Consider the following 16139-nt stretch of genomic DNA (forward strand, 5'->3'; position numbering starts at 1 on the left):
TACTAACAAGAAAAATTAAAGAAAAAAAACAGGGGAAGGTTAGATAAAATAGGGAAAAGTAAGGATCAAGAAAGGATAGGTCTGCTAGTTAGGATGAATGAAATGATGATAAGTGATGACAGAAAGAAGGACATTAGCAGTTCTTTTAATTCATTTTTTTTAAAGAACAGTGTAAAAGTAGCTCAAATGGAGTTAATAATTAATGTAGGTAAAGAAATCACAATAGAGTACCAAATTGTCCTTGGTGAATTTTAAGTCTCCTGGCTCAAAAGAAGTTCCTTTTAGAGTATTGAAAGAATGAGCAGAGAATTATTACTAAGTCACTATCAATGTTCTTTGAACTGTCATAGAAAATCAAGTTGCAAGATACTAAAAAACTGAAGCATGTGAACAAAACTATACATTCATTGAGACCTCAACATTTTATCACATGGGCTTTCTGTTTGTTTTATGGGATATTTGGTGAAAGGTTTAGCACTTCATTTTCCCTTTTAAGTATACAATGAAAAGATTATCATAGGGAATAAAAAAAATGGGTTACACCTAGGCAGGGGTGGAGAGGGTGGTAAAAAAGCGAGTGTGAATACTTTAGTCTCCACCTAGACCCACCACAAAGTCTCAAAGAGCCAACTAGAGTGGCAAGAGACCTCTTCCCCACCCCAAATCCTATACCTGCCTATCCAGATCCCACTATGTTCTTCCATGCTCAATGGCCCAGATCCCTCCCTATGTGCCCGTGGCCCACACACCCTTTAATGAGCAAGGAGTCACTGATCACGATCTTTCCAGTAAAATAGGGGACCCACAAGACTTATCATCAGCCCAACCACTGGAACTTACAGAACATTAGACTTTTTCATCCTCCTTGTCACTGTGTCCTTCAGAACCCAAATAATCAGCAATTGCCCTTAATGTATGCTAAGAACCCCTGAACCTTGTCATCTACCCTGACATTAAGCCATGAAGACCACCAGGTTTGTCCATCTACACTGTAGCTGAATTTTCATCTATTTCTTCTATAGTATTGACTCTCGTAATTAGAAGGTAAGTCCATAGAGAGGAGGAACTTTTCTATTTGTAGCACAATGTTTGGTACATTGTAAGCTATTAGCAAAAGGGTTTTTTTTCCATTCCATGTTACCATTGAAAATACTTAGAAAACCACTGAAATTTTCTATTGTGAAATGACATACATTCTATATTTTTTGTTCCTTTTGTAAGTAAGAACAAAAACAAGGAATTTCTGCCTGGTACCTAGTAGTCACATTAAATTCTAGCTAGCTGACTAGTCAGAAATAGGAAGAGATCAGGAATTATAAGAGAGATGCCACAGAAAGAGAGAAGGGAGAATTCCTGTTTTCTAAAAGAGGAAAAATAATACACTCTGAAAACTATAGGTCAGCCAGCAAGCTTGACTTCAATTTCTAGAAAAATTCTAGAATGTATTATATAAAGATTCTTAACCTATCAGTGCCCCCAGGAAACCCTCTAAGACACCTGTGTAACAGGTGCAATATGCCCTGGAAGCATACGTTTCCTCACTGAGAGTTCCCTATATCAATGAAATCATAGATCTTCCTCTCAAAAAATAAAAACTAAAGATACAGCTAGTGAATAAAAGCAAGAATTGAACACAAAGGGCAAGCATAGCATCATCAAGAACAAGTCATGACAGATTTATTCATTTTCTTTTCTAACAAACATGGTTACTAAACAGGTCATTCAGGGCATTACTGTAGACATCATTTTCCTAGGTTTTAATGAAGCATTTCATAACTTCTCTCAATTTATTCATATGAGATGAGCAGGATGAGGAGGGAGAATGAGTTGTCTAGTTTGGAGAAAGTTTAAGAAAAGAGAATGGGATAAAATTGCAAAAAATAGGTTAGAAGCTCATGCTAATTTTACTGTAAGCATACCCCCATTGAAAAGTTTTCATCCACAAGACCCTGATAAGTAGAGAAATGCCTAATTCCATGATATCCCCAGATTTCTAGGCTGGAGTTCCCCTCCATGAAACTCTCAACAAGTAATAATGACAATACGATTTGTAAAACTCTTACATATAATATCTCTTTTGATCCTTACAACCTGTGAGGTAGATGCTACTATTATCCCTATATTCTAGATGAGAAAAATGAAGCCAGGACACCCAAAGTCATACAGCTAATGGAAATCTGATGTAAAATTCAAACTCAGGTTTTCTTGACTTAGGGTCCTATACTCTACTACCTAGGTGCCACCCAGCATCTCTTGAAGATCTCTAGTAGAGAGTACTCCACCCTATTTACCAAAACAACCTGTTCTATATTTCAACAACTGAGATTGTTAGAAAGGTTTTCATTAAGTTTAGGAGAAATGAACTAGTTCCGCCATTTTAAGCCAAGAACAAATAGAACCATCATTCCATGGGACAGGCTTCCCCTCCTCATTCATCTCATCTTTTCAGACTGGATAATTCTATTGCTTTCACTGATCTTCACATGGAATCCAGTCTTCTCACCTCCCTGAACTATGTGGTCTTCAAGATCCCTTTTAGCTCTGACAGTGTAGGTGATTCTATGCTAGAGTCTAGAATTACTAAGCTTTCTGGGAAAGAATAATAAGGAAAAATTATATGAGCCCCAGGGGAAGAAATGAGATAATTTAGCTATGCCTGATTCCTTTCTATGGAGTCCCAACACATAGTAATGACCAGAAGCTAGGACCAAGTGTAGAGTACTGCTGCTACTCTCATTCCCTAGGAGTTACAAGAAAGGCTAGAAAAAAGTCTAAAGACTATCCTTCACTTTTTTCCTCCTTCTCTCCCCTCCAAATAGGGACCAAAGGCTTGAGATTCCTGATCTATATCCCTGAACACTATGAGGCCACATCTACATTTCCAGCCAGGTGTCCCTAAATGGCTTGACTGTTCAATCAATCAATTAATAAACACTTATCAAGCACCTAATATGTCTCAGGCACTTGTACTAGGAATACAAAAAGAGGTAAAAGACCATCTATGCTTTCAAGGATCTCACAATGTAATATGGAAAACAAAGAATAAATAAATGTTTATTTCCTCTTCTTCCCATTTTCCAAACTTATCCCATTGCAAAGAAGGGGCACTGTCTAAAACCATGGAAAGGATATATATGTATCCCCAGGAAGAAGATTGGGCTCTCCTCAAGGTGTTTAGGAACAAAGTAGAAGAAATAGATGAAGAAATTAAAACTGGGCATGTTTCTAGAGCACCTACAATGATTTTCTAGAGAGGCATTATTAGGAATTAGAAAGAGCATTAAACTTGGAGTCAGAGAATCTGAATATACATCCTATTTCTTCTCTTTTATTGCCTGTGTGACACTGAGAAATTTATTTCACCTCTGTCTGTCTTGGTTTCCTCATCTGTAAAATAGCAATAATAGTACCTACTTCCTAAGGTTGTTATGAGAATCAAATGAGATAATAATTGTAAAGCACTTAGCATAGAGTCTGGAACATATAAAGCCCTATATAAATGTTAGTTATCATTATTGTTGTTATTCATAGAACCAAGGAAAGCTGAAAAAGGTACCGCCTAGTCTAACCCCCTTGTTTTACAGATGAAGAAACTAAGAACCAAAGAGGTTTGCAAAACAGTTTGACAAGCTCAGAAGGTCCAAGAGTCTCAGAAGTTGGTGTTCCTAAGAAAGAATAGCCCTCTATCAGAGCCAGGGCAAGGGGAGCCTTTCTCCATCTAAAAGAATCTATTCTCTTACATGTTTTGAGTTTCTGGAGAATACTCTTTCCTGATAATTCTAACCAGTCTCCTGTCTTCTATTTTAGCTCAAAAGCCAAGCTGTGTTCTGAGTAATACATGAAGACAGATGAAATAATAAATCAACCTTAAAGACAATAGATATGGGCCAGCCTAGGATAATAGGAGCAGGAGTAAAGTGGGTGGGCTTGCATTCACTTTGCCTGCAGAGGAAATAGGGATGTCTTCATTTGAACAGCTTCCTCCTCTCACAGCCCAGGTCAAGGATAGGCAGGTGCCTAGCCAAAGTGAGACAAATGCATCCCCAAGGGAACAAGGATTTCCAAATAATGTTATCTAAGAAAAGAAGGAATAGACTCCAAAGTTTTCTCAAAAAAACAAGGATTTCCTAGAAAGGTGTTAAGGAATTCTGAGTTCAGTAGAATAAATATCATCAAGAAAAGGACATCAATGTTGCAGATTGAGGATAAAAGGCATCATGGTGCTGTGGAAAGCACAATGGATTTAGAGTCCATGGACCTCAGTTCAAATTGCTTCCTATCTCTGGGTCCCACTTTCCTCACCTATAAAATAAGGGATGAGATTCAATGTCCTTTGGTCCCTTCCACTTCTAAATTTGTCAACCTATATATACAATGAGGGGGGAGGGAATGGGAGTTAATAGTAATAGTAATGATTGCAGCAGGTCTCTATCCTACAGTTGCCTTCCTTCTATCATTTCATGGTCCCTCTCATTTAATGATATCCAAAATTCCTAGAGATAACAGAGGATGGAAATGGAGTCATCCCCTCACTGTAGAAACATAGTAAGAATGTTGGGGCAAGGTAGAGTAAGTATGGAAAGCAGACTGATAGACCTACCAGAGCCAGTCATGGAGAGTAAAGAAACTAATCTCTGGAGCCGCAAGGTTCAAGAGTAGGCTGCCAGGCTAAATTGCCTGCTGATCCAATATCCTGAGGAAGAAGAGTGAATAGAGTGCTAGGTTTAGAGTCAGGAAGACTTGAGTTCAAATCCCACCCTAAGCATTTATCAGGCCTTGACCAAGTACTTTAATGACTCAGTGCCTCAGTTTCCTCAACTATAAAACAAAGGGAATGGCCTCTACAATTCTAAATATATGGTCCTAGGAAGTAGGGATGGCTGTCCATTAGCCCTGTCAGGCACAGAACCCTAATAGTCTACCCTATAAGAACAGAGAGAACACATCTTTACTAGATCTGCAGCCTCCACCCCAAACCAATTTCATGAACTACTTTTTTTATGAGCTACTGCCCCTTAGCAACACTCTCCTTTCTGTTCTACCTCATAGGCTAGATCACCATGGGAACCAGTACAGCCAATCAGAGGGACTTATTTTTTAAAAGGCTGGAAATGTTGCCTTCAGCAAAGAGCCAGGGCTTTGCCCCATGGCACTCTAAAAGCTCATATACCTGGGGCCAATCTGACCACCTTTCCCCAAGGAATCACCCACCCAAGATAGAGACTCCCCCAGACTCCACCAAGGAGGTAAGGATTGAACCCACCTCTCTAGGCTCAAACTTAGGGCTCCAGCCTTGTGGTAAGGCCACCGTCCAGGACAAAACAAAATCTACACCCACACCCTTAGACATGGATTCCAACAGGGGAGGTTTTGCTGTGGAAACCTGAAAGAAGCATCAGTGACAGGCAGAACAAAAGTCAAAATACCACAGCTGGCCTGAGGAGAGACGATAGACGTGCGTGGTCACCAAGAGCAGCTTCACCAGCAGCAGCAGTGAGTCCAGCTGAGCAAGGGTCCCTTTAGATCAGAGTGGCGGACAAGTGCCCCAGTGTGACGGGCAGCCCTCAGGCTAGCCCTCCTCCCAGCTCTACACCCCTCCAGGCCAATAAAAGCCAGACTCCCAAGGCAGATGGTGAGGCAGTCAAAAAACAGACCGCTTTGTCCGCCAAGAGCAAGACCAGTGTGACTAGCTGTCATACTAATGATCTAGTCAGCAATCAGAGCAGCTTTACCAGCCATATCAACATGACGAGCAGCACAGAGGAATGCAGAGGCACTAAGAGCGACAGCAACAGCAGTTTGGGCAGCAGTTGGTCCACCTCAACAGGCAGCAATCATTCTACCTGGTCCAACAGCAGTCATACCAGCCAGACTCAGCAGGATGTTATGACCAAGTGGGATGACAACAATCAGACTGGCACAGATAAGGAAAAGAACACTGTTAAGTAGCAGCTCCAAATGTTCCTGGTCCTTTTGGATCAAAGGCTTCAGGACCTACAAAGAACCCAAGACACAAGATTACTGCTCACAAGCATCACCAGCCTATTAAGTAAGCAGAGTTCACAGCCTTGACATGTCCAACATAAAAGAGCGAGCTGGTCCCAAGTTGATCATGGATAGTAAATCCACTAGTGAGGACCTGCCTTAATGATAATGATAATGAGCATCACCAGGAGCAATCTCTGTCCATAGCACGTCCAGTCTATGTCTGGCACTACCCGTGGCAAGCCTTATCTACATCAAGCCCCATCGGAAAAGAGTATGGTCAGGAGAAAATGTCAATAGACTTTGTCAGTAGCAAGCACCAAGCATAGTGATCTCAAAGAATGGCAAGGACTTGACCTAGTATAATCTCAGTGGTGAAGGGTTCTCATCACATACTCCTTCTCCAAATGCCATTTCATTAGCAGGGTTGCAGGGCAGGGGTCAGAGGGTGAGGAGGTCGATAATTATGAGTCCGTGGACTGTTCACTGGGGGTCATTCTTTGTACTGCTTTTCTAGATTGTGCTGCCTTGGCTAGTAATGACACGATGATAAATGTTTAATGATAACAGAACATCCAACATACCGGGAGATAACTGAGACAATAAATCATCAGCACCATTGCCAATTAGCATTTATTGAGTATCCACATGGTACGTGTAACTACATTAGAAATAGACTGGAGACCCAAAATCCCTCTCTTCTTTGTTACTGCATCCATTCCTGGGGCTCTGGAGGTGTCATTCAATTCTTGGGAATTAGGACCTGTGGGAGTCATTTATGCTCTTCAAGCCACTTCCTGGGGCTAGTAACCTGGTCAAGCTATGAGAATTGATTCCCAAGGGTCTTATGGTAAAGGAAACCAGACAGTAGAAGAGAGATCCAGGACAAGAGGGGAGTATGAAGATATGAGTGATGTCCCTGAAAGAGGAATAACCTCTTTATGGTATGGGTCCAAGGTGAAGAGTTGTGGGGAGGAGAGTAGTGAAGAAGGGAAGATTCCTATACTGAATAGATTATTCTAGTTTATCAAGCACCCTTTAAACCTTAAAATTATTTTATTTTACTTATATTTAAGCAAAAAAGGCAGCTTGCCTATATGTAATGATAGAAAAGATACCATACATAAGAAATCATAAGAATGAGAGCTCAAAAAAGATAGAAGCAGATAGAAAGTCTCCAATGGAATGGAATGCTTCAAAGAATAGCTAGATTTCCCATTATTTGGAGATCTTGAAATAGAAACTTCTTGGGGATGCTGTAAAAGATATTCCTGCTTCAGGTATAAGTTGGATTAGATATAAGTTCCGTTTAATTTTCAGACCCTAGGATTCTTCATACAGAAAAGTTTAAGAACCCCTAGAAAAGAGAGTAACCTGAATGGTGAGGAATCTGGAACACATCAACATAAAAAGTAAAGGAACAGAAAAGCTAAAACTGGAAAAGAAACTAGGTTTTAGAAAGAACTGAGAGAGGTGAGGGATAATGATATGACTGACATTCTCAGATGGTTTTTATTAGGAACACTAAATAGAAGGTATGATACAAATAGATAGAATTCTAGATCTGGAGTCAAGAAGACCCAGAGTTCAAATCTGACCTCAGGCCTTTACACTATCTGTGTAACCCTGGGCAAGTCATTTAATCCTGTTTACTTCAATTTCCTCACCTGTAAAATGAGCTGGAGAAGGAAATGGCAAACTACATCATCTTTGCCAAGAAAATCACAAAGAGTTGGATGTGACTGAACAACAACAGAAGTAGAAGGTATAGGGCATCAGATTTAAATTAAAAATAAAGAAAAGTTTCCCACTAAAAGAGCTAGTTATCTTGGGATCAAATGAGTTATTAGAAGTTATTTGAACAGAGGCTAAGTAACCATTTGTCTAGGATGATAGAGGAATGATGCAAAGAGGAGGACTCCTGCACAGAGCAGAAAATTTAACTGGTTCATCCCAACCTCTCTTCCTACTTTAAAGGTATGTAATTCTCAGTTTAAAAGCCATGTCTTCTCCTGTCTATAGCACTAAGATGGTGAAGCTAACATAGCTGGCTGAATAAATAGGCAGCCATCTATATGGTATAATTTTAAGGATCCTAGAAAAGAACTTTGCTTTCATTTGCCCACCTCCTATTTATGAGAACAGAGATAGCATATCTTGTATTTTCTGATTAATCTTATTTGATTTAAAAATATTATTTAAATGGCACTTTGTAAAAAAAAGGAATATATTTTGTCAGATCATATATTCCTATTTTACATTAGAAAATATGCTCACTATGTCCATGAGGCTGAAATTCTCCAATTTGTCCCTTATTATTATTATTATTATTAAAGCATTTGAATGTTCTTTTTAAAAGAACATTCAACATAATGTTGTATGTTGTAACAGTAACATAAAGCCTTTAGCAGCATTAGCACTACTAACCACCCTAGACTAGAACTCAGGAGACTTCAATAGTCAATTAATTAACCAGAATTTATTAAGCATAATATATGAGGCACTGGGCTAAGTTTTGGAGATCGCAAGATGCCATTAACTCACTATGTGACCCTGAGAAAAATCATTCCTTCTCCATATTCTTATATGTAGGGTCCTATAGATGATACGAGGCCAGCTTAGATGGGGTGTCTGTGGGTAATTGCTGGACAACCAGGAATAGAGCACACTAGATGGGTAAGCAAAGCAGGCAGAAGGGTTAGTGGATTGAGAGCCAGACCTAGAGATAGGAGGTCCTGGGTTCAAATATGACTTCAGATACTTCCTAGCTGTGTGACCCTTGGCAAGTCACTTGACCCCCTTTGCCTAGCCCTTACCACTCTTCTGTCTTGGAACCAATGCACAGTATTGATTCCAAGATGGAAGGTAATGGTTTAAAAGAAAAAGACCAGTGTTCTCTGTATATCTTTATTCCCAACCCACCCCTTAAGATTTGTGGCTCTTCCTAAGTAGTTGCCATTTGGAAGGCTCCACACTTTTCCATACATCCTCAACAATTATGGGAGGTTCCGCTAGGTCATTAAAACCCTGGAGATAATGAAGACCATGGGAGATAGGAAGAATCAGATCTCACCCATTCTCCAAGGGGACTAATAAATTTTCAGCATGAACATTTATACCTCAGGAGTCAGCAAATACTACAAATTATGGCTTGATTTATTGTTTTGTTGTTTATCTAGACTTAAGAAAGTGATGGAGAAAATGCTAATAATTCAGATTAAATTTAAAAGCATGTCCTGAGATTGGGAGAGCCAGTTGTTAAACATTTCCCTAGATGAGATGTATTCTAATGATGCTAAGATAGCTGACATTTTACATGGCTCTTCTTGGTTATAAAACACTTGATCCTGATAATAATAACCCTGTGAGTCAATCTGGACAGGGTGCTATTATCTCCATTTTACAAAGGAAACTAAGGCTCAAAAATAAAGTGTTATCTTCCCTAAGGTTGAAAAGCTAGCAAGTTAACAAAGCCATAGCTTGTACCCAGGTCTTTCTTCTCCAGTGTTCTGTCCTCTGCTCCAAAGGTGTTCCTGTAGATCTGTTCATGGTTTGAATGACCTCCTAGGGCAACTAGATGGTACAGTAGATAGGGTACTTGGCATGGAGTCAAGAAGAATTGAATTCAAATCTAGCGCAGATGCTTACTAGCTATGTTATCCCGGGACAAGTCACTTCATCCTATTTCCCTCAGTTTCCTGATCTGTAAGATGAGTTAGAGAAGGAAATGGCAAGCCACTCTAGTATTCCTGCCCAAGAAAAAAGCCCAAATGGGGTCACAGTCAGACACAACTAATCAACTAAAATAAATAAATAAATAAATTATATATATATAATTACCTCCTGCAGCTTCCTCAACAGCAGAGTAAATCAATCCTTCAGAGCTAGCTTTATTCTAGGAGCAGGAATGGAAAAGTAATTCTGCCATCAACTTCCAGGTTTGGTCAGAGTTCTAGGTTTGTTTTGAGGTGGGGGTCATTTCTTTTGGTCATTCATTCAACAGATGGTTGTAGAGCACCTACTGCATGCCCAAAGTACAATGCCAGGCACTAAACAACATACAAAGATGAATAAGATGTAGTTTCTGCCCTCATAGAGCTTACCATATAGAATGGAAATGAAGATATGTACACTAATAATTATAATAAAAGGCAAGATGAAAGGCAGTTATGGCATAGTGAATAAGTAGAGTCCCCTCCTCAGAATCCACTTAAATTTGGCCTCTGATTCACGCTATGCATGCAGCCCTGGGAAAATCATTTAACTTCTCTGTGCCTCCGGGCAACTCTCTAAGACTCCAACTTAAAGAGTTGCCCCACACATACATGAAATCATGGGACTGAACTAAATGGAAAAAAGGCAAGTTGTGGGGGGGTTTCTTCCATTGGAACGAGATTTTCTTCATTCAAACAAAACACAAATTAGCAGCCAGCCAGGCTGAGCAATGGTTTTAATCCCTGCCAGGTGTAATATTTGTTTCCACTTTAATGTGCCACATTTTGACACCAATATGTTCATCAAGTGAATGAAAGTGGAAAAGTGAGTAACCCTCTAATAACCACCCTATTACCCAAGGTTTAGGCACTGGAGAGAGAGGAAGGAGGAAGAACTATCTAACTAATATAGGAGATGGGCTATAAATCAACCTATTTCATAGGTCCTCACTGATGAGGTCAGATTTGATTTTGAACTTGAAGATGGACATTTTTCCAAAAGTTAAGGATCTACTATGTGTATACAAGGACACTGTACCAAGCTCAGAAGTTCAAAGATGCCTAGGATATAGGCCTTGATCTAAGGAGATTACAATCTAAATGGGAGGAGCTTAAAACAAACAACTAAAATGAAAGGACTGAGTTCACAGGTGACCAATAAATCCTGGCTAAGAGCTGTGAGAAATGTAAGGAACAAGAAATCACTTCATCTCGCAGGATCCAGAAACACTTTCTGAAGGACAACATGTCCAGCCAGTTGCGTCTTCAAGGATGGGTGAAAAATTCATTCCATGCACTGGGGATGATCTACAAAGATTTTTCAAAGGGAAACTGCAAGGCAAGCACACAGTTTGGCTGGAATGTTGAGTATGAAGGGCACCAGTAGAACCCAAACCAGGACAAGGCAACAGGAACTTGATGCCTGGTAGGAAATGAGCACAGGAAAGAAAATTAAAAGGTGGCCCAAGGGTAGGAAATTTGGAGGGCTCTAACATCACTTATATTCTTTCTATTTTTCACTTGTGTTTTTCTAAGGAAAAGAAAGATTCCAGTAGTTTGGAGGGTGAGGGGAAAGACTGTAACAGGAAGGAAATAAGGGAGGTGTGGGTGTGGGCATTGGTGAGGGAGTGGCTTCACTGCCTCTTGCTTGGATTAGCATTGTTCTGAAATGGGTGGGACAAAGAATGAGGATAGGGAAGTGGTATTAAAGAACTTAAGTACTGAAAGTTCTGAACCATAGCCCAGATCCAAAATGACTGGAGAAAAAGAGTAGGGGCTGGGGAAGGTGCAGGAAATGGTGAAATTTGCAAACTGTCATTATCCACCTAAACCTGACAGAACCAGATAAAGTGGCTGGACTGTATGTAGTCTTTTGTGTGGTGAGGTTAGGACCAGAGTGCACTCCTTGAACACTAAGGCCACCCCTCTTCCTAGACTCAGTTTCTTGTTCTGAGTCATAAAACCAGACCATATACTATTGAAGTCCCTTTTTTTCCAGTGAGTCTTGGTCAAAAGTCAAGTCAACACAGAAGGTCAAATTTCAACAACCTTGCTGAAAAGAATGGGAGTCGGGAGACTCAGATTCTACTTCTTCCTCTAATGTTAACTCTGGAATTCTGTTTAAAAATGGGAACAGTGTGGTTTCTAAGGACAGTTTCTACATCTGCAAGATTCGAGATCCATTTGGCCATGCATCAGTTCAGCCTAATTTTAGAAAGGGTTGAGACACTGAGGAATAATCACTTTCTATCTCTAGGTCCTCATTTTCCTCATCTATTAAATCAAGGAACTAGACCAGACCATTCCCTAAGGTTCGACTGAACTTTAATATCCTGTTATGATCCCCTGGACATGAGGGACTGACTTCATAATAAATGGGCTGTCCACTTCAAGGCAGGTGACAAAGTAAATGGGATCCCTGGTATGGGAAGGAGAGACACAGACACAATACCACTGTCCCTGCCCTCCTTACTCTGTTGCTTTCTCATTGAGCCAATGCACTGGCAGATGGCATAAAAATGCCGGATAAGGAAAGACTTCCCAGACCACCCCATTGGTCTAGTTGTGGGCATTATATATAGTCTTCTATTTGGGGAAAATTTGATATATACCCATCTACAGTGCCCAAGGCTTACTTGGGTTGATGCCTCTCTCCAAGAATAAGCCAGTCCTACCCAAAGGCAACAGAATTTAGGCAAGTCTTATATCTACTGGAAATTGACACCCTTCCTCTTCTATAAATACCCAAGTTAGAAAATGTCTCTGTGCATTTGAAAAGGAAACAGAATCATCCATAGTACAGGCCTCTTGGCTTCCCTGGGTTTCAATAATTAAAGCATTAACAGCCAGATAAATATATGTTATACAGCACTAACAACTGTGTGACATGTCACTTAATCTAGCTGGACCTCAGTTTCTTCCTCCATAAACTGAGGTAGTAAAGATGAAATGATTCCTATCAGTCCCCCCTCCCAGCTCTAGCACTCTGGGTTCTAAAATTCCTTCCAGTTCTAATATTTTATATTCTGTATTTAAGTCTCTTCCAGCTCTAATATCCTGCTTTGTATCCTAAGATAGATTCCTTTCAGCTCAAAACAGTCTTAAGCTCATTCTATCTCTAACTCTGGATATTCTATATTCTAAGGTTCCTTTCAACACCAATAGTCTATATTCCTTATTTAAAGCATGTAGAACATTCTCTGTTCTCTAGCCTAAGGTCCCTTTCAGTTCTCACATTCTCTGTTGTCTGGTAGAAGGTTCATTCCTGCTCAATGACTCTATGGTTTTCGCCAATTCTGCTCATTCTGTGTAGAAATGGAAAAAATGGAAGCAAGGAGAGGCTAAGCAACCGTGAATCTTGAGACCTGGAACAATGTTGTGTTTGGCCTTGCCTAGCCTTCCCCTTCAACCAACAGGATCTCAGGCTTCACCCCCAGGCTTTGCCCGCATGAAGTTGGAGAGCACCAGAGGGAGGCCAGCCAGCTCAGGAGGCACCAATTAAATATTAATAGGATAGCCGTAAGCATAAAAATGATCATAATCTCTAGATGTTTCCCAGCACAAAGTGTCCAAATGAGAGGAAGCATGGCCTCCCAGCTCACCCTCTGTTATCAATTTGAATCAGGGAGCGCTCATAAAAATGGGGCCGATGTGCAAGAGTCATTCACCGTGGGAAATAATTAGGAAGAGAGTTCAGTCGGCTAATCATTCTTCGAATATGTTTCCAATCAAGATAGCACTGACTGACTTGTTTCCCTGCTTTGTTAAATCAAGTTAGACAGCTTCTTCTCTGGCCTAAAGGAGGAGGCAGCCACTCAGCCTGGGATTCTTAAGAAAATAAGCCAACTGCCGAATGTTGGGGAGGGCTTCAAGCTTAACAATGTGAGGCCCAGACTAAGTGGGCATAGCCAAGCTGATGGAATAGTTTGCAGAAGAAAAGACCACATTTTTTAAAAACTAAGAAATGAGATGATTGAGGAGGCACAAGAGGGAAAATCAGAACTACTTAGAGAATCGTTATTTAGAAGTGGTAGAGGAGAGGTAAAGGTACTGGTTCTGACCCACAGAGAATCTACAAATGTCAGAACCATGGACCAAGGCCTTGCTCACTCCTTGCCAATTATAGTCCTAACCACTCAGGGCCAAAAGATACTTATTGCCATAGGATATGAAGGAGGCAGTATGGTAGCTCCAGTCTAGACAAGTTCAAAGGACCTGGGGAGGTGTCATTTGAATTTAACTCAGTAGGGCACCAAATTCTAAGCAGAGGAATGGCATGACCCTATCTATGCTAAAGAACTCTATTTTTGGAAGCACTATGAAGGGATGAATGGATGGATGGATGGATGGATGGATGGATGGATGGATGGATGGATAGATGCAAGGAGAGGAGAGGTGGCAATTTCTTATAGTATAAAAGATAGATTAAAGAGGGGATACTGGAAGTGAGAATGGATGGTAGGCAGCTATATGAGATTTAGGGCATTGGAGATCTCACATCCCCAGTGGGCTTTGGTGGGTCCCCAAAAGATGGCAAGTGAACTCTCCATAGGACCCCCTTCCTTTTTCCATCTTCCCTGCCCTTCCACTATCTAGTACTGGAACTTTTGTTGTTCTTCAGTCATTTCAGTCATGTCCAACTCTTCATGACCCCATTTGAGGTTTTCTTAGCAAATAAACTGGAATATTTTGCCATTTCCTTCTCCAACTCATTTTACAGATGAGGAAACTGAAGCAAAAAGTGTTGTCTTGCCCAGAGTCACACAGCTATTAAGGGTCTGAGGTTAGATTTGAATTCAGGTCTTCCTGACTCTTGGCCCAGCACTCTATCCACTATACCACCTACCTCCCTGATCAGGAATAGGATAGCAACTTTTTTCCAACACATACACACAAACATGATTCACAAGCACATATTGACAGACTTAAACATAAAGCAATGGCATAACTGCAATGGTATTTAAAACTAAAATGCTAGAGGGAGTGTTCCCATGGTGTACCTAGCATTGACTAAAGGAACCCAGAAACTCCTTAACTCCTCAGGTAGCCAGGCTCTAGCAATCTATGCCTCAAGACTCCTGTTTGGTCATCTAGAGTCAAGTAAAGAAATGCAAAGCAGGAGAGGTAGTGAGATAGTCAGTCACAAGCCCAAGATTTAGGCTCAGGCTCACCCAGGGAGCAGTACCAATTTTCCATCAAACTCTAGTGGCATTTGGGGAACAGATACCATTGTATGGGGGAAAGGGACACAAGAAGGCATGCCATGGTACTTTCCCTTCTTTATAAGTCATAAAGAAAAAGAATTATAGGGCACAAGCTCAGAAGAAAAGAAAGTGGCCAGAAGACAGAGTCACTTCCTTCAAAGTATACTGGTTCGCTGACTCTTTCCTGGCTTAGAAACCAAACGTCCCTGACACAATCTTGGGGCCTGATTCATGGGGTGATAGAGCTACTAAGAAAACACAAATGCCTTGAGTTGTACCCTTATATCAAGGAGCCCACTGGAAAGAGCCAGACCAACTATATGACTGGAAGAGGTCCAGCGCCAAGCTTCTATCCAGACAGTATCTCACATGTGGTGCTAGATGGGCTCCGCTCCAGGTGCTCTCCATGGGACCTACCATAATGATGGGGTGGGTGGATGAGAAGGGCTTCCTGATTACAACTATTACACCCATAATTGCCAGCTTATATAGAGTCAATGTCCCAACAGTCCTCACCCTAGAGCAAAGGAGGCTTTGGCATACTCAAAGTGACTGGCCTCAGGGTTTGTTGCCATTGAAGATTCACTTCTGAAGATGAAAACCAGATATAACATGGACATAGATATTTTTTTCTAAAGCTATAGCCTCAGGAAGGAGCCCCAAGTTTCTATGTAGTGATTGTAAAATGACAGCAGAGGCAAGAAGCTTATCATTTTCTCACAGAATAAAAGGAAACTATCTCCAGAGTTCCCTGTCAGTAAAAGTACTCTGGGGTTATCTGGCATACCACTCTCTCCCCCCAGTTCTGCAAAGAGGATATTAAACTATCATCATCTTTCTATTATATACCTGAATGGAGCCCAATAGTGGTACAAAATCCCAAATACTAAATGCCTTTGGAATAGGTTTTGTACTTAACTGCATTTGAATATGAATATATCCAATGTCCTGGAAATTCTCTTCCCCTCAAATTGCTAGCATCTACATATTACTTTAAGGTTTGTGAAGCACTTTACAAATAATATCTCATTTGATCTTCACAATAACCCTGAGAGGTAGATGCTATTATTATCCCCATTATATAGATAAGGAAACTGAGGCACAGAAAAATTGTATAACTTGCCCAGGGTTGTTGTTCTTTGCCCTTAATTTTTCAAAGAGGATCAAAGACATGACTAGGTGATGGTTTGACTTACAAATGAATTGGACTTAAGTAAAGCAGAGTTGCACAAAGTTG

General features: G+C 40.6%; 1 long non-coding RNA gene across 1 annotated transcript; it reads right to left on the reverse strand.

Moving 5' to 3' along the window:
* Window positions 1-1655: 1655 nt before the first annotated feature.
* On the reverse strand, window positions 1656-6872 carry LOC103094121 (uncharacterized). Its single transcript, XR_470366.3, has 2 exons — window positions 4601-6872; window positions 1656-1831 (listed from the first exon to the last, which is right to left on the reverse strand). It is a non-coding gene; the product is annotated as an uncharacterized LOC103094121 (long non-coding RNA).
* Window positions 6873-16139: the final 9267 nt, after the last annotated feature.

This window comes from Monodelphis domestica, chromosome 7, assembly GCF_027887165.1.
Source record: "Monodelphis domestica isolate mMonDom1 chromosome 7, mMonDom1.pri, whole genome shotgun sequence".
Taxonomy (NCBI): Eukaryota; Metazoa; Chordata; class Mammalia; order Didelphimorphia; family Didelphidae; genus Monodelphis; species Monodelphis domestica.